Below are 25,961 nucleotides of genomic sequence, written 5' to 3' on the forward strand. Positions count from 1 at the left end.
TCATCACGCAGGATAATTGCTATACAGGTAAAGATTCCCATACAACATTGTTATATTGTTTTGTTTACGTTATTCTATGTTCTGATGTTTGCTTTTGAGATGTCAACAAATGCTATTACAATTCAAGCTAAATGCAATACATGTATTAAAATTCCTTAAATAAGCAACCACTTACTGCTGTCTAAGGTGGTAAAATACTGCTGCTCCATGCATGTAGCTATTTAAAGCATGTGTCATTCATAAACTGTGACGTGATGTGTCTTCAATCACCCACCCTTGGAAGTCAACATGCTAAGTGCTTGTTGTACAGATAAATGGCATCATTTACTCTGAAGCTTTTAGTGGAGCTGAATCATAGGTAGAAATGAGATTTTGGATCATCAGAAAGATTTAACAAGAAGGTGGTGCTGTATGATGAGGGAGTGGGTATCTCTGCTGCACTACAGCACTGGATCAACTGTTGTGGTGTAAACAAGAAATGGGGCTTGCTCTAGGATCAGTGACTACAAAGGCAAGATTAGGTCACTGGGGATGTTACAGTCTATGGAAAGTTAATCAATCAATCAATCTGTACTTGTAAAGCGCAGTTTATCACCCGTAAGGTTATCCAGGCGCTGGGTTCCTAGGCTTAGTCAAAGGGCCAGTCCTTGAGTCTTTTTCTGAAGTCTGTCAACAAGGGTGAAGTTTGGAGGTGGAGAGGGAGGACGCTTTATGACTTGGCAGTGAGTTAGGAGAAGGATCAACCTCCGCTTTGGCTACGGCGGATGTGCGGTGTCTGTGCAAGGGTGAGGGAGGTGGAGCAAAGGTTTCTGGCCAGTTGGTGGAAGTTCAGGCAGTGGTTCAATTATGCTGGTATTTGGTCATAGAGGGCTTTATATGTGTGTGTCAGTAGTTTGAATTGACATCTTTTCTGGACGGGGAACCAGTGGAGGTTCCTCAGGTGTTGGGCGATGTTGGTTCATTTGGGCAGGTTGAGGATCAGTGTGGCCTCTGCATTCTGTATCATCTACAGCCTTCTCATGAGTTTGGTAGTGATTTCTGCGTACAGTGTATTGCCATAGTCCAGATGCCTGGTGCTTAGGGCTTGCATGACTGTTTTTCTTGTACTTGGTGTGAGCCATTTGAAGATTCTTTTGGGCTTGCGGAGGGAGTGGAAACAGGTAGAGGAGACTGTGTTGATCTGTCTTTTCATGGTGAGTTTGCTGTCCGGGATGATGCCTAGTATGCAGACATTATCGTTTGGTATGGGGGTGGGTTCAAGTTTGCTAGGCCACCAGGTGTCGATCCAGGGTAGGCATGGTTGCCAAAGATCATCACTTAGGTCTTGTCTGTGTTGTGCTTTAGACAGTTGTCCTTCAACCAGGCTGCGATGTTCTTCATGCAGTTGTAGAAGTTGGTCTTAGTGGTGGTGGGGTCTGCTGAGAGCAAGAGGATGACCCAGGTGTCGTTGGCATAGGGTAAGAAGTTGATGTCATGGGTTCTGACAATGCCGGCAAGAGGCATCATGAAGGTGTTGAAGAGGGTGGGGCTGACGGATGAGCCTTGAGGGAGGCTGCAGATGGTGCTCATGGGCTCCAATGTGAAGAGAGTAGGCAGATTCTCTGCGTGCGTCCCGTGAGGAATGATGCAATTCATCTAAGTGAATCTCCGTTGATTCAAGTCTGGTGCAGTCTGTTGATGAGTGTGTGGTAGGATACGATGTCGAAGGCTGCGGAGAGGTTGAGGAGGATCAGGGCCGGCAATTCTCCTCTGTCGAGTAGGGTGTGGATGTTGTCAGTGGCGGCGATCAGGGCAGTCTCGGTGCTATGGTTGGGCCGGAAACCAGATTGGGAGGTGTCTAGCAGGTTGTTTCTCTCCAGGTGTCCAGTGAGTTGTCGGTTGATGGCCCTCGCCAGGACTTTGGCAGCATACGGAAGTAGCGAAATGCAGTGGTAGTTGGTAGTTCTGGAGTTCACTAGGGTCTGCGGAGGGTTTCTTGATGAGGGGTCTGACCTTTGCGTGTTTCCATGCATCGGGAAAGGTGGCTGTGGCGATGGATGAGTTGAGGATGGTGGTGAGTTGGTGGCTGATCTGGTCACTACCTAGGTTGAAGAGGCGGTGGGGGCAGGGGTCAGTGTGTGCTCCCAAGTAGATGGAGTTCATGATGGATATGGTGTCTGATGTGGTAAGCTGTTCTCATGCGGTGATACGTTGATCAGGAAAGGCTTTTGCTGGAGTGAGGAGACTGAGGAGAACAATGGGTTGGGGCTCGAAGTTCCTGTAGATGGTGGAAATTTCTAGAGTGTTGCACAATTCCTGTGAGGGAGGGATTTTGTTCTCGGTAGCTGTTGGGCAGAAGAACTCTCTGACGATGGTGAAGAGTTCCTTGATGTTGTTAGCGCTACCTTGATGCAGTCTGCAAGGGCATCCCTTGTTGCGTCTTTGAGTCATTTGTTATATTTGTTGAGGGCTGACTTAAAGGTGGCTCGGTCTGTATCGTCTCTGCTGGTGCTCCATCTCCTCTCCAGTTTTTTTGCAGCCGTGTTTCATTTTGATGAGTTCCGGTGTGTACCAGCTGGCTTGTTTGTGGATCTGCTGGTTTTGGCTGGTTTGATGGGGCCAACTCGGTGAACAGCGTTGGGGACCCAGGTGTTGAAGTTCTCGACTGCCTGTTCCAGGTTGGTTGCACCGATGAGCTGGGTGGTGTTGAGGGCATCCATCCATTGGGTCTGTGTCACTGTGTTCCATCTGCAAAAGGGGGTGCTGGGAGGGTTGTTTTTTTTTTTTTTTTTTGCAGAGTTTTATATAGCGCAAACTTGACCCGAATCCAAACCAGTTATGTTACATTAGGACACACATTAATTCTTTGTTAGGCACAGGGAGATTAAGTGATTTGCCCAGAATCACAGGATGTTCAGCGTCATTACTGAGACTCGAACCCGGTTCCCCAGGTCCGAGGTCGAGCGCCCTAGCCGTTAGGCCAACTCCTCTTGGTGCGAGATGGTACTGTGATTGTGAAGTGGAAGATGTACTGGGCAGACCACATGAGTTCCTGGGTATGGCTGTAATTGACTCTACTGCTAGATGTGAGGATAGGGTCCAGATTGTGTCCTGCTGGGTGTGTGGGGTCTGTCACCATCTGGGTGAGGCCAATGTTGTCCATTTGTTCCAAGAGTTTGACAGAGTTTGTGTCTGTGGGGTCACCCAGGTGGAATTTGAGGTCTCAGAGGAAGATGTAGTGCTTGGATTCGATTGGAGACTGGGGCGATGAAGTCTGTAATGGTGTTGCAAAGGACAGATTGAGGTGCCGGGGGTCTGTAGGTGAGGGTGCCTTTGATGGTTGTTTTGTCCTTGGTGTGGAGTTGTAAATTATGGTGTTCCATGTTTGGTGTGGGGTCGTCTTTGGTGGTGGTGCAGCGGATTGATTCTTTGTGGATGATGGCGATGCCACCTCCGTGTTTGTGGGTGCGGTCCTGGTGTGTCATCTTTCTTCTTGCTGGCCTTTTTGGTGCAGAAAAGCGATATATTATCCAACATGACGCCTTTTTTAGCACAACGGAATATATGAATGGCTTACTTCATGGACATAGAGAAACTGGAATGTAAGAACATAGAGAGACAATAAAAGTTCAACATACTTTGAGAAAATCACAAGAAAATCTATGGAGAAGCGAACAGACACCAGGAAAGTCGAGCTAACAAAAACAAGCATTGGAAATGCAATAGGTCGTGCATTTTTTGGAGTTGGACCTATTGGTATTGTAAATGGCAATGTTTTTACTTATGTAATAGGTGTTGTATTTGTTGGAGCTATATTGCATTGCAAATGGCAATTATTTTTACTTCTGGGTGTATGTATGTGGTGTGTTATGGAGTTATATGGGTTGGATTAGTTAGTTCTTTAATTGTGCGGCGTGGAATTGTGTGGTGTGGTGTGGATTTGTGTATTGGAATTATGTGGTATGGCGTGCTGTAGAATTATGTGGATATTAATTATGTGGTATTGAGTGTAGTGGAATTATGTGGAGTGGGATTGTGAAGTTTGGAGTGTAATTATGTGGAAGGATGTTTTGTGTTGTGGAGTGGTATGTAGTGGAATAACAAAACACGACAGTGAAACCTCTACCGAGACTTGCACCTATCCTGCTATCCCCAAATTTTTATTATTAATTGGGAAATATCCCAAGTTGGTTTATGTGCACACAGTTCAACCACCCACTGTCAAGATGTGGTCCTAACCAGACTATGCAATTTTGAAACAAGAGTCAAACAGTTCAGACGTGCAATGCGTTATGTGGTGAAGAAGGCTGTTCTTCAGTTAGCAGACATTGAACTTTCATAAATAGGGCATGTTGGGTCCAAGACAGTGAGAGAATTTGAGAGAGAGAAGTCGTTGTTTGGTGCAGCTGTCTAGAAAGACACCTCAGTGGGCTAGGCACTGACACTGCATTGCACATCTATGAATGACATCTACAGACGACAGGTTAAAATCCTATGGTAACCAGTCCAGGTCTTTTTATTTTTCTCCTCCAGTACCCTCAATTGAATAAATCAGATCAGATAACTCTATTGCTTACTATAAAAGCACAGAGAAAAATGTATCTTGCAGCCATTTAAATATGCAGACCTTGTAAATAGTAAGGGGAGTTTCCGAAATGTGCACACAATGTTTTACTGTGCCTTGCTTATCGGATTCAAGGGAAGGTGGCATGCGTGCTGTGTAGAAACATCGGGAACGTATTAGCTGTTTTTACTAATTTGTTAACCCCTTCCCACCCTTTTTTTCCACTTCACGTGACCTATTGCTGTGGTTGGTTGTGGAAAACCTTTCAGAAGAAAGAAAAAGGAAAAGACAAACTTGCGTTGAGCAATTCATATTGCCTGTGAAAAAGTAATTTCTCTGTGCTGTCGAAGAGGCTTCCGGCATGTGGAGAGAATGCAGGCGACTCACACTGCCATTTAAAATCCAGGTTGATCAAATCTTGAGGCAGACTACCGATTAGTTTATCCACTGAAGAGACCTGTAAAAAAAATTGAACGTCAGCAAATTAGCAGTGTGCTGCACAGCCTATCGGATCACGTTTTTGAGTCAAATTGGATTCGCCATAACAAGAACATGTTGTGGAAGACCAGCCTTTCAAAATAGAACGGGGTAACATCATGGCACATCTGAGCAATGAAACGCGGTATCATTGTGAAGATGTTCTAAGTGAAATAGGATAAGAAGCTTGTTGCAGACCTTTCGGATCCTGCGCTGCCCTGGATTACAGATCATGCGCTTAAAAAGTTGTCTGAAGATGAAGGCAATGTTTGAAAGTGAAAGAAAATACCAGTAACATGTTAAAAGAAGCGGCACAGATAACGAAGCGGCCATGCACCTTTCTTTTATCAGCACGGCGCTTGCTTCACCGCCGCTGCACTGTTTTAAAGAGGCAGTGCTGTTACAGTGTACACGCCGAACGTGGAGAGGGCAGGTGAACTACAGTAACAACTCCTACAAAGCAGTTGATTAAAAAAAATCCAGCTTCCTCCTCACATCGTTACCAGGGGGAGGATGTAGGGAGGAGGAGGAAACTGCAGCCCATGAGAGAGCAGCTGTTCCGAATACAAACAAGCTGTGAGGGGGAGGTGTTTGTCTGGGAAGGCAAGGGAGATTAAGTGAACTGGGAGCAGCGGCAAGGAGATGAGAGAGCGAAAGATAAAGTAGTGCACTGAAGGAAAACATATGGACCGTAGTGAAAGGGTTCATGTAGCAGGGGCAGTATGCAGGGCGGAACAAAAGATGGGACTACCAAGTGTATTCACCAATGAAAAGCCAGCATTTCTAAAGGACAGGAAGAGGAACTAATGAAAAAGATGGCCGTTTTTTAATCCCATATCCAAGACACAGCATGTCTCTTCGATGCAGAGCATGCGCTGCCTAGGCGAGACCTAAAAATGGATGAGACTCTGCTATGAGAGCAGAAGAACACCATTTATGCTGCTGTATGGGATTATGAATCTTTGGTTGCTTTTTATATGTTACTCGCTGTATATTTTTCTCACGATTATGTTGGTTAGGTATGATTAAAAACAAAGTAAATTAAAATATATTATAAAGAGTACCCAGGTCCACGAATGCCTACCTAATGCAAGCTGTTTTTTTGCATTCCAGGACAGGCACTCTATCCCATTATAAATTCAGGAATACAGGTCCAAGCCAGCAAAAAAAATTCTGGACCGAAGCAGCTAGTCACTTTCAGTTGAGGAAACTTGGCAACTATTGAAAAGTGACAGCTCAGATTGTGTCACAAATAGCTCCCATTTTATGGTAAGGGAAAACGTGAATTACACACTTTCATAAAGTGACGATGCAAATTTTCACTGATGTATGGACAAACTGAAGTTAGATCAAGCTTATTTGAAACTTAATCTTTACAATATAAATTGAATAAATGGCATTCTGTGAAGAGCGATATCCAGGTATTTGTATTGATAAATATCAGATATAAGTAACACATACAGCCTTAAGTTAGAAGTAAAAATATATTGCCCGGATGTTTTCACAAATATAGACACAAATCTTATAGAAATGGAAAAATAAACCTGTCAATAGATTATGAAAAAAGGGAGCGCAAAGAAAATCAAAAGTTAGGGAAGAAGATGTAAAATGCTCATAAGCCCTATTGCCAAAACATATTTAACTGTAAAATATAAATGGATGTGGAATGCTGAACATTAATATCACACTATCGATGCAATTGTATTTTCTGAGTTGTTCCTGGAAGGCAAGTAAGATGAGATTTCGTTGGCTAAATTGCCTGCCTTGCCTATAATTTGATGATTAATGTTGGCACAAGTCTCACACGATGTGTAATGCAGAGAAAAGTGAGGCTCATATTGGTCAGTGCACGATAGTGATTTATTATGCAATATATGTTTCTGTTTTGTTCACTCTATAGTCTGTTTATTAGCGAAACGTCTTTTTTCCCCCAAAAGAATTGTGGTTGGACATTGTTGTAAAGACAGGCCTTGGGTCACAGCTGAGTTTGAATCCTCTTTGCGTCCGCACAGATTTATGTCACAATAAACCAGCAACCCTCTGCATCCTGGCAGATAAACTTCCTAGTTTGTGCCAGGGAGTGCAGTATTTCCAGTACATTCCTGCCCACCTCCAGATCTCACACCCATCTCGGATCAGTTCCATTAGCGCCACATGGTCGAAAAGAAGGGCGATCATTTGGAGCAGGTGAAATAAGGTGAGAAATAAAGAATGCATTAATAGTCGACAAACTAGCTATCTCTCCTTTCACTCGACTTTCTGCTTGTCTATGACCCTGTTAGCGCTCTTCTGCCTTTTGCCTAGGTTTGCGTTATAGATATACCACACACGTCCATCCATACATACATACATATATACATATGTGCATCCATCCATCCATACATACATACATACACACAGGTCCTGCTGGATTGAGTTTTACTGGGGCGGAAGAATGGAAATGCACCAAAGCAACAGCACTTTACTATGAATGGGACAAGATTGGTGATGTTAGAAAACACCGTTTTTTGTGCTAAAGCTGGAATAGTTATTATTTTCCTACAGGTTCAAACACCTGGCTCATATCGTGCTTTTGACCTTCAGCGATGACCTATCACGGTAATAGACCCAATGAAGTATAATGATACATAGCAGAATTATCCAAACAAAATCAGTTGTCTGTATTTTATTCAATATAATTTAGCAATACAAAGTAATGCTGTTCTACCAACATGGAAATCAGATGGGGTATTGGCATGAAAAGAACATAAAGGGCACAGAAACACCTCATCTAGTACAACGCTTGAAATCCATCGGAAAAATAAGTATACTAGAATTGGCAGCTGCTTCATCAATTTAAAAAGATGCACTTGAAAGTCAATACAAATTGGGGCCTATTGACAAAGGTGAATTTACAAGTATAAATTTAGTTATGTGCAAATCAACTCCTACAACTAGATGTGAATTTACACATTTATGCTAGTCACCTTTTCCTAGTGTAGATTTACACCTAAGTGGGGTGGAGACATCTAGAGCCTTGTAGAAAAAGGTAAATTTACACATGTAGGTTTGCTCAAATGTAAATTTACACTGCCACTTAGGTGTAAGTGTTAGACCTGTCAGCCCTTTGGGTGGTCCCTCCTCATCATTATTTATTTTGTCCCACTTTTGCCTCAAACCCTGTTTGAATTTTTCCTTTTTGGGAACCACCAGACTTTTTCGTGTTGCTACAGATTCAGGGAGCCATTTTAGCTACCCCTGAACCTTCTGTCTGAGGGCCTGAAGCACAAAATGGTGGCCACCTGTGACATCACCAGCATCCACTGGAACCTACCAGCACCTTCCAGAACCTTCCAGGAGATTCCAGAACTGTGTGACAGTTGGAAACCGTTTAGAATGTTGGGAGGATAAGAGAGGCAGTTGGCAGTTGGAGCTGGCAGTTGGCACCTGACTGGTGAAGAGAGAGGAGCACAACAGTGAAGGAGGAAGGAGTGAAGCAGCAGGGGTGGAAACTTGTGCCTGGAGTGGGGTCCATAAACCCACCCTTGATACTTGTCCCTACTGATGGATCCCAGCCTATAGCCCTGTGTGGGAAGAAGACAGAAGAAAACCATCCTAAGGACCTGGACAGCAGGAACAGGCCTTAGAACCAAGAGAGCAGCAAGATCCTGACCTGGAAACTGGTTTCCCTGGAGTCCGGCGTCGAGTAGCCTGAGACCTGGAGCCCGAGGTGGAGAAGCGGCGCTGACTGAAGTAGCAGACGTCGTACCCGGAGCCGCCTGAGGTCGTGAGAGGGCGCCGACGGGGGTCGAGAGGAATACCAGAGGTCGAGGAGGAAGTGAACCGAGGTCGAGTGAGCGGCGTCATCGGAAGGGTGAAGTCCGCCCTCCGGAGTCGTCGGAGACCGAGGTCGAGGAGCACCGGAGGTCGGGAGTGAGGATCGCACTCCGGAGTCGCCCGGAACCTGTGAGGAGGAGCACCGGAGGTCGGGGGTGAGGATCGCACCCCGGAGTCGCCGGAAGTCGACAGCGAGGCCAGGCCGGCCGACGTCATCGGAGCCGAGAGCGCCATCGGACCGGAGCCGCCCGAAGTCGACCTCGTGAAGAGACTGCCCGACGCCATCGAATCGGAGGTCGAGTTCGAACCGAGGCCACCGACATCGGACCGGAACCGCCTACCGGCGTCGTCAAAGAACTGACATTGTGCCGAGGCCGCCGAGACCGAACCGGAACCGCCTCACGGCGTCGACACGACTCCAGCGGCGTCGGAACATCAGAAAAGGGCAGTAAGTGGAGTAGAGGGCGCCTAAGGCCCTGTGGAGACCTGAGAGACTACTCTAAGGGGCTAGGGAGGTGCTGAAACCCACCTGACTGTGCCTGGGGTGAACTGGGACTAACCTAGAGAGGTTGTGTGGAGAAGGGAAGCCAGGGCATTGGAATTCCCCCCTTTGATCTACCTCAGTTTAGGCCTCAGCCTTTGCCTCAGCCAGGGAGTAGAACCCCCCAAGCCTTCCACACCCTACAAGCTGTGCCTGGGCCAAATCAGCCCTTAAGTATTGAAGTGTCATCTGATTCATGAGTGTTACTGTATACTTCTAATTATTTATTGGGGAAACTGTATTTATTAAGTTCTTATCTATTTAATACTGCACTGTATTTATAGGTCCACAGGACTTGTTGGTGTACAGTATTTATTGGTACAGTATTTATTGGTACAGTATTTATTACCTCAAAGTATTTAATTGTCTGTATATATTGCACTGGTATTTATGCCCTGTTATTTATGATCACCCCTATTTATTTCAGCAACAGCAAATATTTATTTGACCTGCTCTATTTAAGAATTTGTATATTGTGATTGACTTATTTATTTTTCCAATCAGCAACTAAGAGAAAAAGATAAAGAAGAATATTTTCATAATTTTTACGGTGTAGAGTCGTTTTTGGAACGGATGCACGCATGGTTATTGTATGGGTATATTGTATGCTTAGCACTGCGCCTGTTTCCTGACCACTCGAGCCAAGCTACCACAGTGTGTCCGGAAGACCACCTCCATCCTTTCAGAGTGGGAGTGTGGTTTTCCAACATAAATTGGTGTTCAGTGGTGGGATAGAGCTGTGCCTACATATACTCAACAATAACTGTGGGTAGTCCATAGGCCTACACCGGGAGTTTTCTCACAGCGGCCTTCCAAATTGTGGGTTTTTGTTTTTTCCAAATTTACTCTGGTGGTGGGAGGAGGTATTATTAAAGGTACCCCCCTGCATTGTTACTGCACAAAACCTGTCCTCTAACCTGAGTGGGCAAGATGGAGTTTGTTCTTGAAAATCTAGACACGTACACTGTGGCCCAACTCAGGGAGTTTTGCCAGCGAGAGGGGGTGTACTGTCCCCCAGGAGCAAAGAAGGGTGCACTTCAAACCAGCTTAAGGGCTTGGGGGGAGGCACGCAGGGAAAGCAAGGCTGAGGAAGAAGACAGGGATGGAGAGCCTGACCCCGAGGGGGCTGAGATGTACCAACCTGAGGTGGGGAACCTGTCCGCAGGGCCCAGGACACTTTCTAGGGGGGGCAGCCGTGCCTCTAGCGGGGGCTTGTCTGAAGTGGAGTTAGCAGACCGGAGGGAGAAAAGACAGCTCACATGGGACTTAGCAAAGCTGGAGAAGGAAAAGGAGGAGCAGAGGATGGCCCATGAATTGCGCCTGAAAGAAATAGATCTTCAGATTTTGCGAATCGGGGCACAACCTGTTCCCAATGGTGGCAGCCAAAACCAAGAGTCCACCAGGGAATCCAAACCTTACCTGCCAAAGGACATTGTAGCGAGCTATGGGGCAGGTGACGACATCGCCAAGTGGCTAGCAGCCTATGAGGTCTCATTGAGGGCCCATGGGGTTCCAGCGAAGTATTGGGGAGGGGGACTGTATAAATACATGCCTCCAGCTGGTAGGGATGCTTTATTGGCCCTCGAAGAGGATGAGCAAACCCACTACCCCACCATGAAACTGGCGCTCATCAGGAAGTTTGGACTTACTCCGGAAAAGTACAGACAGAAGTTCAGGGGTAGTCACAAACTGGGCACACAGAATTGGGTGGACTTCCTGGACTATGCAAAGAAGGCACTGGAAGGTTGGATTCAGGGCAGTGAAGTAAGGAACTACGAGGAGCTGTTTGACCTAGTGTTGAAGGAACACCTACTCGAGAAATGTTCCCCTGAACTGCGGCAACACCTGGTGGATAGCAAGCTGACCAGCCCCCGGAAGCTTGCTGAGGAGGCGGACATTTGGGCTAGTACCCGGGTGCCCACAAGGGGGACTGGAGGGGATGCTCAAAAGACCGGACAGGGCGCCCCCCAGAAGAAAGAAGGAGGGGAAAAGAAAAAGGAGTTCTCCAAAGGCCCCCAAAATAACTTCCAAGGGAAGGGAACAGGATTCACCTCTAAGGCTAACCCTCCCAGAAACCCTAATCCTGGCCAGAGTCAGCAGCCAAGGGTTGTCCATTGCTACGAGTGCGGTGGCGTTGGACACTATAAAGGAGATCCGAAGTGTCAGAAACGCTCACCCCCTCCCACTGGAGGAAAGCCCCCCGGAGTAGCTAGTGTAGTGCTCGGGGAGGAGATGCCCTTAACTAAGGGAAGGGAGTGGGCGGGTGTCACTTTAGTGTCCCTGGGAGAACGGGAGATGGTTCCTAAGATCCAGGTGCCCGCAAATACTGCAAAGTATGGGCAGTGGATCACCATCAATGGCCAAAGAGGGGAGGCTCTGAGAGACACAGGAGCCAGTATGACTATGGTACGTAGCCAACTGGTGTCTCCAGAGCAAGTCATTCCCGATGTACTCCACCCAGCCGCGATGGCTGACGGCAGAACCGGCCACTATCCCGTGGCTGAGGTTCCCTTTGAATGGGGGGGGGTTGCAGGTTCACTTCGAGTTGCCGTAAGCCCTGCCGTGCCAGTCGATTGTCTGCTGGGCAATGACATGGAGCACAACGCTTGGAAGGAGGTGGAATACCGGACTCATACCGAGATGCTGGGTACACCTGACTGGGCCTGTGTTAGCACAAGGTCCGTGACTACCCGAAGAGGGAGTTCATTCCGGCTGGAGCCTGGAACAAAGGCCCAGCCAGCTGCCCGTCAAGGGAAGAACCGAGGACAGGAGGAGCCTGCCTCGGCGTCTCCACCCCGTAGGACGGATAGGCCACCGGAGGTGGTGGACCAGGAGTCTGCGGAGGGGGACGTTACCAACCTGGAGGACCTACCCATCCCGGCCGAGTGGCACGTGGAGGGAGGCCCGTCCAGGGAGGAATTCTGCCAGGGCCAGAGGGAGTGCCCTACCCTTGAGGGGCTGAGGCGACAGGCCGAAGCCCAGGCAGCAGGGAACGTTGAAGGGAACTACAGTGTTTACTGGGAGGATGGCCTCCTCTACAGTGAACCCAAGGCACCCCTACATGGATCGTCACGAGCCTTGGTAGTCCCTCAACGTTATCGAGCCTTCCTTTTAGAGTTGGCTCACGAGATACCATTGGCAGGACACCTGGGGCAAGACAAGACCTTCGCCCGTCTTGTCCCACACTTTTATTGGCCTCAGATGAAAGTGTCGTCCGATACCTACTGCCGGACATGTGTGTCTTGCCAAGCCAGTGGGAAAACAGGGGTGAAGCTGAAAGCTCCCCTGGAACCACTTCCTGTCGTTAGCACCCCCTTTGAAAGGGTGGGCATCGACATTGTGGGTCCGTTAGATCCGCCAACATCAGCTGGTCACAGGTTTATCCTGGTTCTGGTGGATCATGCCACACGGTACCCAGAGGCAATACCTCTGAGGACCATAACAGCACCTGTTGTGGCTAGGGCCCTGATGGGAATCTTTACCCGAGTGGGTTTTCCCAAGGAAGTTGTGTCCGACAGGGGGACCAACTTCATGTCGGCATATATGCGGGCAATGTGGAAGGAGTGTGGAGTGACCTACCGGTTCACAACTCCTTACCACCCCCAGACCAATGGTCTGGTGGAGAGGTTTAACAAAACCTTGAAGGGCATGATCAGAAGTCTGCCTGAAAGCCTGCGGAGGAAATGGGACGTCCTCCTACCCTGTTTACTTTTTTCTTACAGGGAAGTGCCACAGAAGGGAGTGGGCTTCAGCCCCTTCGAGCTTCTGTATGGGCACCCTGTACGTGGACCTCTTAACCTGGTGAGAGACGGATGGGAAAGAACTCCCAGAAAGCTCCCCCAGGATGTGGTGAGCTACATGCTGGCCTTCCGGAGCCAAATGGCTAAGTTGTGGAAGCAAGCTTCTGACAACTTGGAAGCCAGCCAAGCAGTAATGAAGGCGTGGTATGACCACAACGCTCACCCGGTGGAGTTGGAGCCTGGCCAGAAGGTGTGGGTGATCGAACCAGGAGAGCTTAGTGCCCTCCAGGATCGCTGGTCAGGACCCTTTGAGGTGTTGGAGAAGAAGGGTAAGGCTACCTACTTGGTGGACCTGAAGACCCCTCGTCAGCCCCTGCGGGTGCTGCATGCCAACCGCCTCAAACCCCACCACGAGAGGCCCGAAGTCATCTTGATGATGGTGACTGACGGAGGAGAGGACGTGGAAAGCGAGCCTCTCCCTGATCTGTTTGCGTCTCAAGAAAAGGATGGGTCGGAGGAGGGAGTGATTCTCTCCCCATCTCTAACTCCTGAACAGCAGGAGGACTGTCGCCAGGTCCTGGGGCAGTACTCCTCGTTGTTCTCCCTTGTCCCGGGTAGGACTCACCTGTGCGTCCATGACGTGGACACAGGAGACAGCCCACCTGTGAAGTCCAAGATCTACCGGATGTCAGACAAGGTGAAGGCCAGCATTCATAGTGAAGTCACTAAGATGCTGGAGCTAGGAGTGATTGAACCTTCTAGCAGCCCCTGGTCCAGTCCGGTGGTGCTAGTACCGAAAGCTGCACCACCGGGTGCCCAACCAGAACTGAGGTTCTGTGTGGACTACCGGGGACTGAATTCAGTGACAAAGACTGATGCTCATCCGATCCCTAGGGCGGATGAATTGATTGACCGGCTGGGAGCTGCCCAATATCTAAGTACCTTTGACCTTACTTCAGGGTACTGGCAGATCTCGTTGACTGATGGAGCAAGGGAAAGGTCAGCCTTCTCCACGCCCAATGGCCACTACCAGTTCTGTGTGATGCCCTTTGGGCTCAAGAACGCACCTGCCACGTTTCAGCGCCTGGTAAACCAGATCCTCACCGGAATGGAGAGTTTCTCTGCTGCTTATCTGGATGACATAGCCGTCTTCAGTAACAGCTGGGAGGATCACTTGCGTCACCTGCAAGCTGTTCTCCAGGCCCTGAGACAAGCTGGATTGACGATCAAGGCCAGCAAGTGCCAGATCGGGCAGGGGTCGGTAGTGTACCTTGGACACTTGGTGGGTAGGGGAGCGGTGCAACCCCTCCAGGCGAAGATCGAGGCCATCATGGCCTGGGAACCCCCCAAGACACAGACTGAGGTCCGAGCATTTTTGGGCCTCACGGGATACTACCGCCGCTTCGTGAAGGGGTACGGTACCATCGTAGCCCCCCTCACGGAGCTCACGTCCAAGAAACAACCTCGACGGGTAGTCTGGACGGAGGCTTGTCAGCAAGCCTTTGAGAGATTGAAGAAAGCCATGTGCGAGGCCCCGGTCTTAAGGGCCCCAGACTTTTCCAAGAAGTTCATTGTCCAGACAGATGCATCAGAACATGGCATTGGGGCAGTGTTATCGCAACTCAACGAAGAGGGTCTGGATCAACCCGTGGTCTTCCTATCCAGGAGACTACTTCCCAGGGAACAGAAGTGGAGTGCAATAGAGCGTGAAGCCTTTGCAGTGGTATGGGCTCTGAAGAAGTTGCGGCCATACCTGTTTGGCTCGCACTTCCTGGTTCAGACCGACCACCGACCCCTTCGTTGGCTGATGCAAATGAAGGGGGAGAATCCCAAGTTGTTGAGGTGGTCTATTTCCCTACAGGGGATGGACTTTCAGGTGGAACATCGGCCTGGAGTGGACCACGCCAATGCAGACGGTCTCTCAAGGTATTTCCGCCTTAGTGATGAGAACTCCCAAGGGGTTGGGTAGCTCTCCCCACTTTCAGCTGGGGGGGACGCGTGTTAGACCTGTCAGCCCTTTGGGTGGTCCCTCCTCATCATTATTTATTTTGTCCCACTTTTGCCTCAAACCCTGTTTGAATTTTTCCTTTTTGGGAACCACCAGACTTTTTCGTGTTGCTACAGATTCAGGGAGCCATTTTAGCTACCCCTGAACCTTCTGTCTGAGGGCCTGAAGCACAAAATGGTGGCCACCTGTGACATCACCAGCATCCACTGGAACCTACCAGCACCTTCCAGAACCTTCCAGGAGATTCCAGAACTGTGTGACAGTTGGAAACCGTTTAGAATGTTGGGAGGATAAGAGAGGCAGTTGGCAGTTGGAGCTGGCAGTTGGCACCTGACTGGTGAAGAGAGAGGAGCACAACAGTGAAGGAGGAAGGAGTGAAGCAGCAGGGGTGGAAACTTGTGCCTGGAGTGGGGTCCATAAACCCACCCTTGATACTTGTCCCTACTGATGGATCCCAGCCTATAGCCCTGTGTGGGAAGAAGACAGAAGAAAACCATCCTAAGGACCTGGACAGCAGGAACAGGCCTTAGAACCAAGAGAGCAGCAAGATCCTGACCTGGAAACTGGTTTCCCTGGAGTCCGGCGTCGAGTAGCCTGAGACCTGGAGCCCGAGGTGGAGAAGCGGCGCTGACTGAAGTAGCAGACGTCGTACCCGGAGCCGCCTGAGGTCGTGAGAGGGCGCCGACGGGGGTCGAGAGGAATACCAGAGGTCGAGGAGGAAGTGAACCGAGGTCGAGTGAGCGGCGTCATCGGAAGGGTGAAGTCCGCCCTCCGGAGTCGTCGGAGACCGAGGTCGAGGAGCACCGGAGGTCGGGAGTGAGGATCGCACTCCGGAGTCGCCCGGAACCTGTGAGGAGGAGCACCGGAGGTCGGGGGTGAGGATCGCACCCCGGAGTCGCCGGAAGTCGACAGCGAGGCCAGGCCGGCCGACGTCATCGGAGCCGAGAGCGCCATCGGACCGGAGCCGCCCGAAGTCGACCTCGTGAAGAGACTGCCCGACGCCATCGAATCGGAGGTCGAGTTCGAACCGAGGCCACCGACATCGGACCGGAACCGCCTACCGGCGTCGTCAAAGAACTGACATTGTGCCGAGGCCGCCGAGACCGAACCGGAACCGCCTCACGGCGTCGACACGACTCCAGCGGCGTCGGAACATCAGAAAAGGGCAGTAAGTGGAGTAGAGGGCGCCTAAGGCCCTGTGGAGACCTGAGAGACTACTCTAAGGGGCTAGGGAGGTGCTGAAACCCACCTGACTGTGCCTGGGGTGAACTGGGACTAACCTAGAGAGGTTGTGTGGAGAAGGGAAGCCAGGGCATTGGAATTCCCCCCTTTGATCTACCTCAGTTTAGGCCTCAGCCTTTGCCTCAGCCAGGGAGTAGAACCCCCCAAGCCTTCCACACCCTACAAGCTGTGCCTGGGCCAAATCAGCCCTTAAGTATTGAAGTGTCATCTGATTCATGAGTGTTACTGTATACTTCTAATTATTTATTGGGGAAACTGTATTTATTAAGTTCTTATCTATTTAATACTGCACTGTATTTATAGGTCCACAGGACTTGTTGGTGTACAGTATTTATTGGTACAGTATTTATTGGTACAGTATTTATTACCTCAAAGTATTTAATTGTCTGTATATATTGCACTGGTATTTATGCCCTGTTATTTATGATCACCCCTATTTATTTCAGCAACAGCAAATATTTATTTGACCTGCTCTATTTAAGAATTTGTATATTGTGATTGACTTATTTATTTTTCCAATCAGCAACTAAGAGAAAAAGATAAAGAAGAATATTTTCATAATTTTTACGGTGTAGAGTCGTTTTTGGAACGGATGCACGCATGGTTATTGTATGGGTATATTGTATGCTTAGCACTGCGCCTGTTTCCTGACCACTCGAGCCAAGCTACCACAGTGTGTCCGGAAGACCACCTCCATCCTTTCAGAGTGGGAGTGTGGTTTTCCAACAGTAAGTCTACCCTTTTTTGCTATATAGCATTTCCAAATATAGATTTACACCTAAATGCAGACTTATATGGCAGTTCTGGGGTGGTTACATCTAAGACAGAATTTATGAGTGTAAAGTTACAACTTGTTCTTTTTATATATATATATAGGCGGAGATCTCTACCACAGGGGTGGACATCTCCTTATGGGAAAGATTAGGGCAATTAATAAAGTAAATTAATCCTTGCAAATATATAAAACTTACTTTTATGTAAACTAAAAATGTAAATGAATTTAAAATATTTATTATCCTAGCATTAGTAATATAAAAGGGTACAGCATCTAACTCATCAAATTAAATGTTAATTAAATAATGTCATATTCAAAAATAATAATTTTATGTATGTATTATTTTAATCAAAATTAAAAAAAATACACTCACTAGCATGTTAATATTTAATTAATATTTAATAAATCTAATTAATAGTTTTAATTAATAGTTATATTTTATTTTAACTTAAACTTATTTACATTTTTTATTAAAAGCTTAAAATTATAATGTCATTATTTAAAAAAATAATTGTTAAAATTATAAAATATTAAGGGCCTCATGTAGGTAGCATACCAGTTACCACTTCTAAAATACCGAACGATACCGAATCGGTATTTTAGAAGTGGTAACTCGTATGTAGGTAATGAGTCGGTATTTTTTACCGATTCGTTACAATTCGGTAATTACCGAATCGGTATTTACCGATTCGGTAATGAGGCATACCTTCCCATTGAGGGGAAGGTATGCCTCATTACCGAATCGGTAAATACCGATTCGGTAATGGTGGAGAACATGCAAGGGTGGCAGGGTGTCACATTGACACCCTGTTGCACCCCTGATTCGGCCATGTGTGCACATGTGGCACACATACATGCCCTAAGGGCATGTATGTATGCCACATTGCACACTGCTACGCGCTTCAAAATGCCCATACACAACCATTAATTATTTACCACCAACTATTAGTTGGTGGTAAATACCGACTCTTAAAAACACCCACACACTACCCCTACATCTCGATTTTGGTTTCGGAATTTACCGAATCGGTAAAATTACCGATTCGGAAAAGTTACCGATTCGGTAACATTACCGATTCGGTATTATTACCGATTCGGTAATTTTTCCGATTCGGTAAATTCCGAAACCAAAAATTGTCCCCCTACATACCAATAGCCAAAATACCGGTCGGTAACGGTATAATTACCGAAAATCGGCCGTTACCGACCGGTATTTGGCTACCTACATGAGGCCCTTAATGTTTAATTTAATCTAAGTTTTAGTACTAAAAACAAAGTTATGTATATTTATTTTAAAGTTGAAATCATTTGATTTATGTAATAATATTTTCTATGGAGTGTTGTATTAGGTCCACGCCTCCATTAGTGTCTATGGGAGTGAGTTGAAGTACCTGGGAGAGGCCATGTGTGGTGCTAGGCTTACTCCAAGACTGAGCTGGAGTACGTTTACTACTGTTTTCGGACCTTTTTGGTTGAAGTGTAATTTGTGAATAACAATGGGCTTACTCTTTTGTGGTTGGGTGTATGTATTTGCATGTCCCTTCTTAACACCCCTCCTCACTAAACCCTACCCATTTAAACTTAAGCATTCCATATTTTACAGCCACTCCCATTGGTCCCTCCCACATTCACGACCAAAAGATATTCCTACGTGTTTGAAAATTTCTGCAAACATGGCGGAGGACTCTGCACAGAGAAGATAGGAGAAGTGAAGACGGAGGCCTACGCCGTAGGTTTGTCAATACGGTGCACATGAGGCAGAGTCTGTAGTGGGGTTGGAGCAGGTTTTGACAGGGTCATGGACTTTAAAAGAGATGTCACTTTTTTAACATATCATAGCTGCTCGCAAAGTTTGGAGCATGGCTTCTTTCAAACTCTAATTGCGAGTTTTATTTATCTAGTGCATAGAAGAGGGAGCTTTAACATTGAATGGTCAAAATATTTATTTGTGGTAAAACTGTTATGCATTTATTTATTTATTATACAACTTAAAACAAATGTTTTCTATTTAACTAAGAGTAAGGGACTTATTACAAGTTTGGCAGTCGGACCGCCATAGGACCGTGTCCGCCCCAGGCAGCAGCCCACGCGCAGGTGGTCCAAATACCTCCATATTACGAGCTAGCCATGGGGCCGGAGGTGTGGAGGTAGGGATCTTGAAGCGGTGGTGAGTATTTTTCACAAATATATTGATGACTGTGTGTGTATTTCGACTGCAGGTGTGTCGGATGCACACATATGCATGAAATATGTGGAGAAACACCATATACCCAGTACTGGGGTTTAGCCCATATGTGGGAAGTCCTGGCAATGTGTTATATGGTTAAAAATGGACTGACCTAAAGATCGCCGCAAACAGGGCCATAATCCTTGGGGTGAAGGTCCTACTGTGAATGCGGGGGCCTGGAGAATGGGATCCACATCAGAATCTGCCTGGAAGAAAAAGAAGAAGTAGGGGGTGAGTACGCACCCCAAATTCTTTGTCACCGCCACCTTGAATTCTCTATGACGGTTGCCTTTCCCCCAGAGGTCGGCAGTCTGCTGGCAGTCTCAGCGGTCCAGCGGCAGACTTCCCAAAGCTGATCCGCTCAACTCGTAATACGGTGGTCGGAACGCCGAGCTCATTGCGCTCAGAACACCACCGCCGATACGGCGTTCCACTGGACCGTCAAACTTGTACTAAGGCCCTAAGTAAGGTAAAACAGTGGATTACACAATGTGAGACTCACTAAAAGAATACCACTTACAAATGCAAAAGGTTATAATGAAAGTTGCTCAAATTATAATATTCATGATTTATGTGTAATGGCAATTTCATACAATTAAAACAATGTGAAATGTCAAATGGGAAGCAGGGGGAGGTAACACGAAACATCAGTCCACTAGCGGCAATAAGAAGGTAGAGAAATGTGTGTGCGAGGAATATTTGACCATATCCTACATGATAATGCGCATTACATTTCTTCTCCTAAATCAATAAGCTGAAATGCCAAGGTCTCTCGCCCTACTCATCATAGCACAGAAACAGCTTCCCTTCTGTTGGCAGTAGTCTAACTTACAGTGACTTGTATCATTATGGTCGTCGCACATTCCCAGTGCTACACACCAACTTCTTGCGTTTGCGTTGTTTAATATGAGCAATATTTCTAACTAAATGATGGAATTTTGGGGCCATATTTATGTCCAAGTCAAGCAGTGCAGCTCAGCAAGTCACCTTGCTTCACTGCACTGCATGATAGGGAAAGGGCAGGAATGCATTTTATTTAAGGCAATACAGCACATTCCTGTCCTGTCCCATGTGCTGACACCCTTTTGGCAGCCTACCGCCCTTTTGGAAGCCTAGCGCCAACGCAGGCACTCTTGCACAATGGTGCAAGGGTGCCTGTGTGGCTTGCAGGATTGTTTATATGCAGGAAGGGGCACCTTCCTGCACAAAAGCAATCCTGGGAGGCATATTCCTCTTTCTATGTGTACTGCAGAATGCATCACATATAGAAGGAGAAAGAAACAAGGAGAAATAGAGATATTTCTCCTTGTTATGCCTCCCATGGGAAGGCGTAAGATTTTGGAGCATTACCAGGTTAACAAGTTCTTGTAAATCTGGGAATGCATCATAATCCATGCGAGTTCTGTGGGAACATCCACGTAACACACATGGAACGCCTTCCCAGGGCAGAGTAACACAACACAGCGATTTGCGCTGCATTGCATTACTCCAGAGTTATGAAGCCACTCAGAGCCACGCAAAGTTGCTTTGCGTAGCTTCATAAATCCGACTGAGAGGTTTGTGTAGTGCATGTACCTTGCGGCATGGTGCAAACATGACGCAAGCCTCTCAGTAATATTCCCCTAGCAGTAGAGGATCGTGCAGGGAGTGCTGCGGGGCAGTGGGGCGGGGCAGGGCGGGGGAGGGGCTGGGTGGGGAGTAGTAAACTACAGCTCACGGACGACCGAAGTAATGTAACTAAATAAATAAATAACATGAATTTCATTGCGTGCGCTGAAACGCCAAATGCTTTTCAGCGCGCGCAATGAAATTCGTTTTATTTATTTATTTAGTTGCATTACTTCGGTCGGCCGTGAGCCGGAGTTTACTACCAACCACCCTGTCCCTCCCCCACCCCGCCTCACCGCCCAGCGGCACTCCCTGCATGAGCCGCTACTGTCCCCTAGCTATTTATGACAGTAACTCTACAGGCTAAAGCTCGACATTCTCCATTAGCATCTTTCATCCTCAGGTCTCTTTTGTAGGCGATGGTGTTATCTAATTGGCCACGAATCCCTTATCTGCAAGCTTGGATTCCGGTTTCGAGCTGATCACTAAATGCTTCTCATGAGACATGTATCTGTTTATAATTCTTGTGAATTATTCCTTTGAGATTCATTGATGAAATAGGAACTAGTGTTAGAACTTTATCCAATGTAGCTGTTTCCCTGGCAGGTTGGATAATAGAGCATAATTAGGATGACCACAAATGAATGTTTTGGTCAAACAGCTGTTCTGTCACTTTCATTCTTAAGCTTTCTTATATCTGTTTTTTTTTTTTTTAAATTTTTTATTTAAGCCAAAGGAGGAGACCAATGGAACAAATTACAAAACATAGCATACAGTCAATAAATCAAAGCAAGATAAGCAGCATAAATCGTGGACACAAAAATCATCGAAAACTTTTAGTCCCATTGAAGGCAATGCCATGTTCGTTCAGTTCTAATCTGAGGGGGGAGGCCCCTGACCTTAGCAAGAGCAATCTCAAGTTCGTATACCCCTCTTAATAGCTGCCAAAACTCCACCAACGTTGGGGGTTTAGATTCAATCCAGACCCTGGCAATACATAGGCGACAGCAAGCCATAATAATAGAGAATAAAGCTGGTGATATTAAACCTGAATCCACTATAAGCCCCAAAAGTATCTCTTTCTCAGAAATGACAATATTAACTCCTGAGAGATTACACAACTCCTCAGCAATCCGTGACCAAAAAGCAAAAAGAGCTGAACAGGTAATAAACATGTGTCTAATATCTGCAGCATAAAGTGAACATTTAGGGCACTGGGTTTTAGGTGTTATATTAAGCGAAGCCCATTTAGAAATAATTTCCGGCGTATAGTACAGAAGAAATAACATGCGATGTTGCTGAAGTTTTAGATTAATAGATGCAACCGAAGTATTAATGGTCAATAATGACCTATACAAATCTGTTGTAGTGATATTGGTTCCAAAGTAACAATTAAATTTTTCAGCAGCTTAAGCAGCATTATCAGTTGCACCTATAATCAAGTATTTATAGATTTTTCCTATACATCCCCTGCCCCGGAGTTGTAAAAATGAGCTTGCAGAGTCCCCTAACGTATTTACGCTCACTAAGCCTTCCCCATTAATAAAAAAATCCCTAATTTGCAAAATTTAAAAAAAAGAGTGATTGGGAACCCCAAATTCATCACTAAAAGAAGAAAAAGATCTAAACCCATCCTGGTCGTACAATTGCCCTAACTGTATTATACCACTGTGTTGCCAGGTCTTCCAAGCTGAGTCGCCAAATATAACCCCCAACCTGGGATTCCCAGTTAAGTAGGTACTTGCATGCAATTCAGGGATGTTATATTGCTTTGAAATGTCACGCCAGATCCAGACAGCATGCCTCAGTATCTTAAAACGAACACGTTTAAAGTAATTCGGGTCTGTCATCTGAGAGAGTACAATCCTATACTCCTGCCCGCATACTAACTGATAAGCAGTCAGCTTTTGACATGTGCCAGGGCCTTCCATCAGGCTCTGCAGACGCAAAGCGAAAGCAGCCCAAAAATATAGTTTGAAGTCCGATAATCCAAAACCACCCCTCTCATATGGCAGTTTAAGAAACTTAATAGCCCGTCTGGCCCTTTTGTACCCCCAAATAAAGCTGCCTATAATGCCATCCAATCTTTTAAAGAATGAAAGTGGAACCCGGAGGGGAATACTTCTAAACAAACATAAAAACTTAGGAAGAATATTCATCTTAATAACGTTACAACGCCCCCAGATAGTTAGTGGTAATTGATGCCACCTACGCCGGTCCGTGGCAACTTTCTTGAATAATGGTTCATAGTTAATCTTTATTATTTCTTCCATATGACTGGTGAGGCTAACTCCTAAGTAGGTAGCCTTTTGAGTAACACCCAAGATAGGTGAGCAGGGAATAGGTTCAATATTAGTAATTGTTTGAGTTTTGTTGGTATTGAGCTTATACCCTGAAATTAATCCAAAACTCTGTGCTTCCGATACGATCTCCCCCATCGCTTGAACCGGATCCGTTGTAAAAACGGCTATATCATCCGCGTAGGCGGTTATCTTAATGTATACTTGGTTGTAAGAAACCGGGCTAATCTGCTGATTCCGTAACAAATGGCGAATAAATGGTTCAATATAAATTGCAAAAAGCAGAGGAGAGAGGGGACACCCCTGTCGGGTGCCCCTCTGAATAGAAAATAAATCCGAAGTCAGACCGTTAAGCCTGATAACAGCCTGCGAGTTTGCATAGATTTTCTGGATAGCCGAAACAAACTTGCGACCGATCCCTACTTCCAGCATTATGGCCCAAAGTGCCCCCCATGTAACTCGGTCAAAAGCCTTCTCGGCGTCCAACATTATCATCGCTACTTTGCCACCCAAACATTGGGCTGCATCAAACACAGCTATGGCAGTATTATTATGGGTTGTAGTATCCCGCCCAGGAACAAAACCGTGCTGTTGATCCGGCACTATTAACTGTATAGATGGGGCGAGTCGAGAGGACAGGATCTTGGAAAAGATTTTAGCGTCGTGGTTGATAAGTGAAATTGGGCGGTAGGAGCCTCTCTCGGCTTGAGGCTTCCCTTTTTTGAGAAACACAATTATATTAGTCTGTTTCCAAGACGGGGGAGCATCTCTGCCATTCAAGATATCGTTCACCATCTTTAAAAAGACCGAACCCAAAGTTCTTAGAAAAGTTTTATAGAACTCCAGAGGTAAAGAGTCCCCCCCGACAGCTTTCCCTGAGGGTAAAGCCTTAATTGCTTCCAAAATTTCAGCTCCGTCCACATCCCTATCCATTGATAAAGTAGTAGGGGAGTTTAAGACATTCAACTCGCTCTCCTGTAAGTAAGCTGCCAGCCCAAAATGATCGCATGTCATATCATCGCTGTAAAGATCTATGTAAAATTGCCTAAATTGCTCCAAGATCTCTACAGGTTGGTGATAAGTCAAACCGTCCTCCCCAATAATACTCTTAATTTGCGTATGGGCCCTGGAATCCGCAAGCTGATAGGCTAATACCCGTCTGATCCTCTCTCCATATTCGTACTGTCGCAGTCTCGATTCGTGGTACTGACTAGCAATTTTCTCCCTCATCTCGCGAATAATCTTAGCTCTCGCTATTACAAGTTGATGATGAATGTCAGCTTCTCGAGAATCTCTATTTAATATTGCTATAGTGTGACGCTGTTCTAGTTCCAGACACTCCCTTCGCCCAGCTACTGCGAGTAGGGCTCTAGCCTGATTTTGGCGAAATAAATACTGTTGGGTAGTACCTCTAATGTATGCCTTAAGGCTGTCCCAAACCATAGACCATGAAGCAGTATGAGCATTAGTGTCTATAAAATCCGCTATCTGACCTTGCATAAATTGAATATAATCATGATTTTTAAGCAGAATTTTGGGAAATGTAAAACCCCTCGCCTCCCGCGGTTTTGTTGACCCAAGAGATATTGAAACTAACAGAGGGTTGTGATCCGACGTAATTTTTTGACAAACCTCGATATTAGAATCTACTAGCCGAGCTGAGTTGACAAACACCATATCTATTCTAGAGTATTGACGATGTGGTTGTGAAAAATATTTAAAGCCATTAGCTGGTGGGTAAATCGCCCGCCACAAATCAACCAGCAGGTGTATACGCAAAAGATCTTTAATTGCCGCCCTAGTAGATACCATTCTTGCCCGACCTAAGACATTTGAAGAATCTAGTTTCTGATCTAGAACACAGTTAAAATCTCCCATAAGCAAAAGTTCACCATCCCAACCCAACAGCTCTGTGTTTAAAAAAGAAATGTCCATAGGACAGTCGTTATTCGGGCCATAGACCACACAGATTGTAAGTTTGTGTCCAAGAACCAGGAGTTGAGCAATAACCCATCTCCCCCTTTTATCACTAAGTGAGCGTAATAACGTATATTTTGTAGTTCGTGCCTGCAGAAGTGCGACGCCGTGTATTGAAACCGTCTGGGACGTGCATGTTATCAGCTCAAACCCCATTTGCTTAAAAAAATTACGATCCTTGAAAGCCAAGTGAGTCTCCGTTAAGGCAACAATCTGTGGTTGATAAGCTTTTAGTTCCTCAGAGACTAATCGTCGTTTAATAGAAGAATTCAACCCAGCCACATTCCAACATATTAAACGAACTCTGGACATTTTCTAAGAGGTAATATTCTTAACCACAATCCCTCCATTCCACAGTCTTGAAACAAAAATCCATTGTGGCTTTTAACACTCCTTTGGATTTCCCCCCCCCCCTTATTACCCTCCCCCTACCCCACCCCCTACCCCTACCAGTATCCACCCCCCCACCACCCAGTATCTACGGAAAGGAATCACCTAGGTACACCCCCCACAAGGAGGAAGCCCCCCCTTCCTCCGACCACCGATAACAATAAGTACAAAAGAATAGAAAAGTGCATTACAAAGCCCTACCCTGCCACACAAAATAAATCACAGCAATTTAGTTGCTAATTTCAAAAACATACCATAGATATACATGAACATAAAAAGGCCATTGCAGCTTACAGGCTCCCCCAATCATTTCTTTG

This window comes from Triturus cristatus, chromosome 5_1 (genome assembly GCF_964204655.1).
Source record: "Triturus cristatus chromosome 5_1, aTriCri1.1, whole genome shotgun sequence".
NCBI classification, from domain to species: Eukaryota; Metazoa; Chordata; class Amphibia; order Caudata; family Salamandridae; genus Triturus; species Triturus cristatus.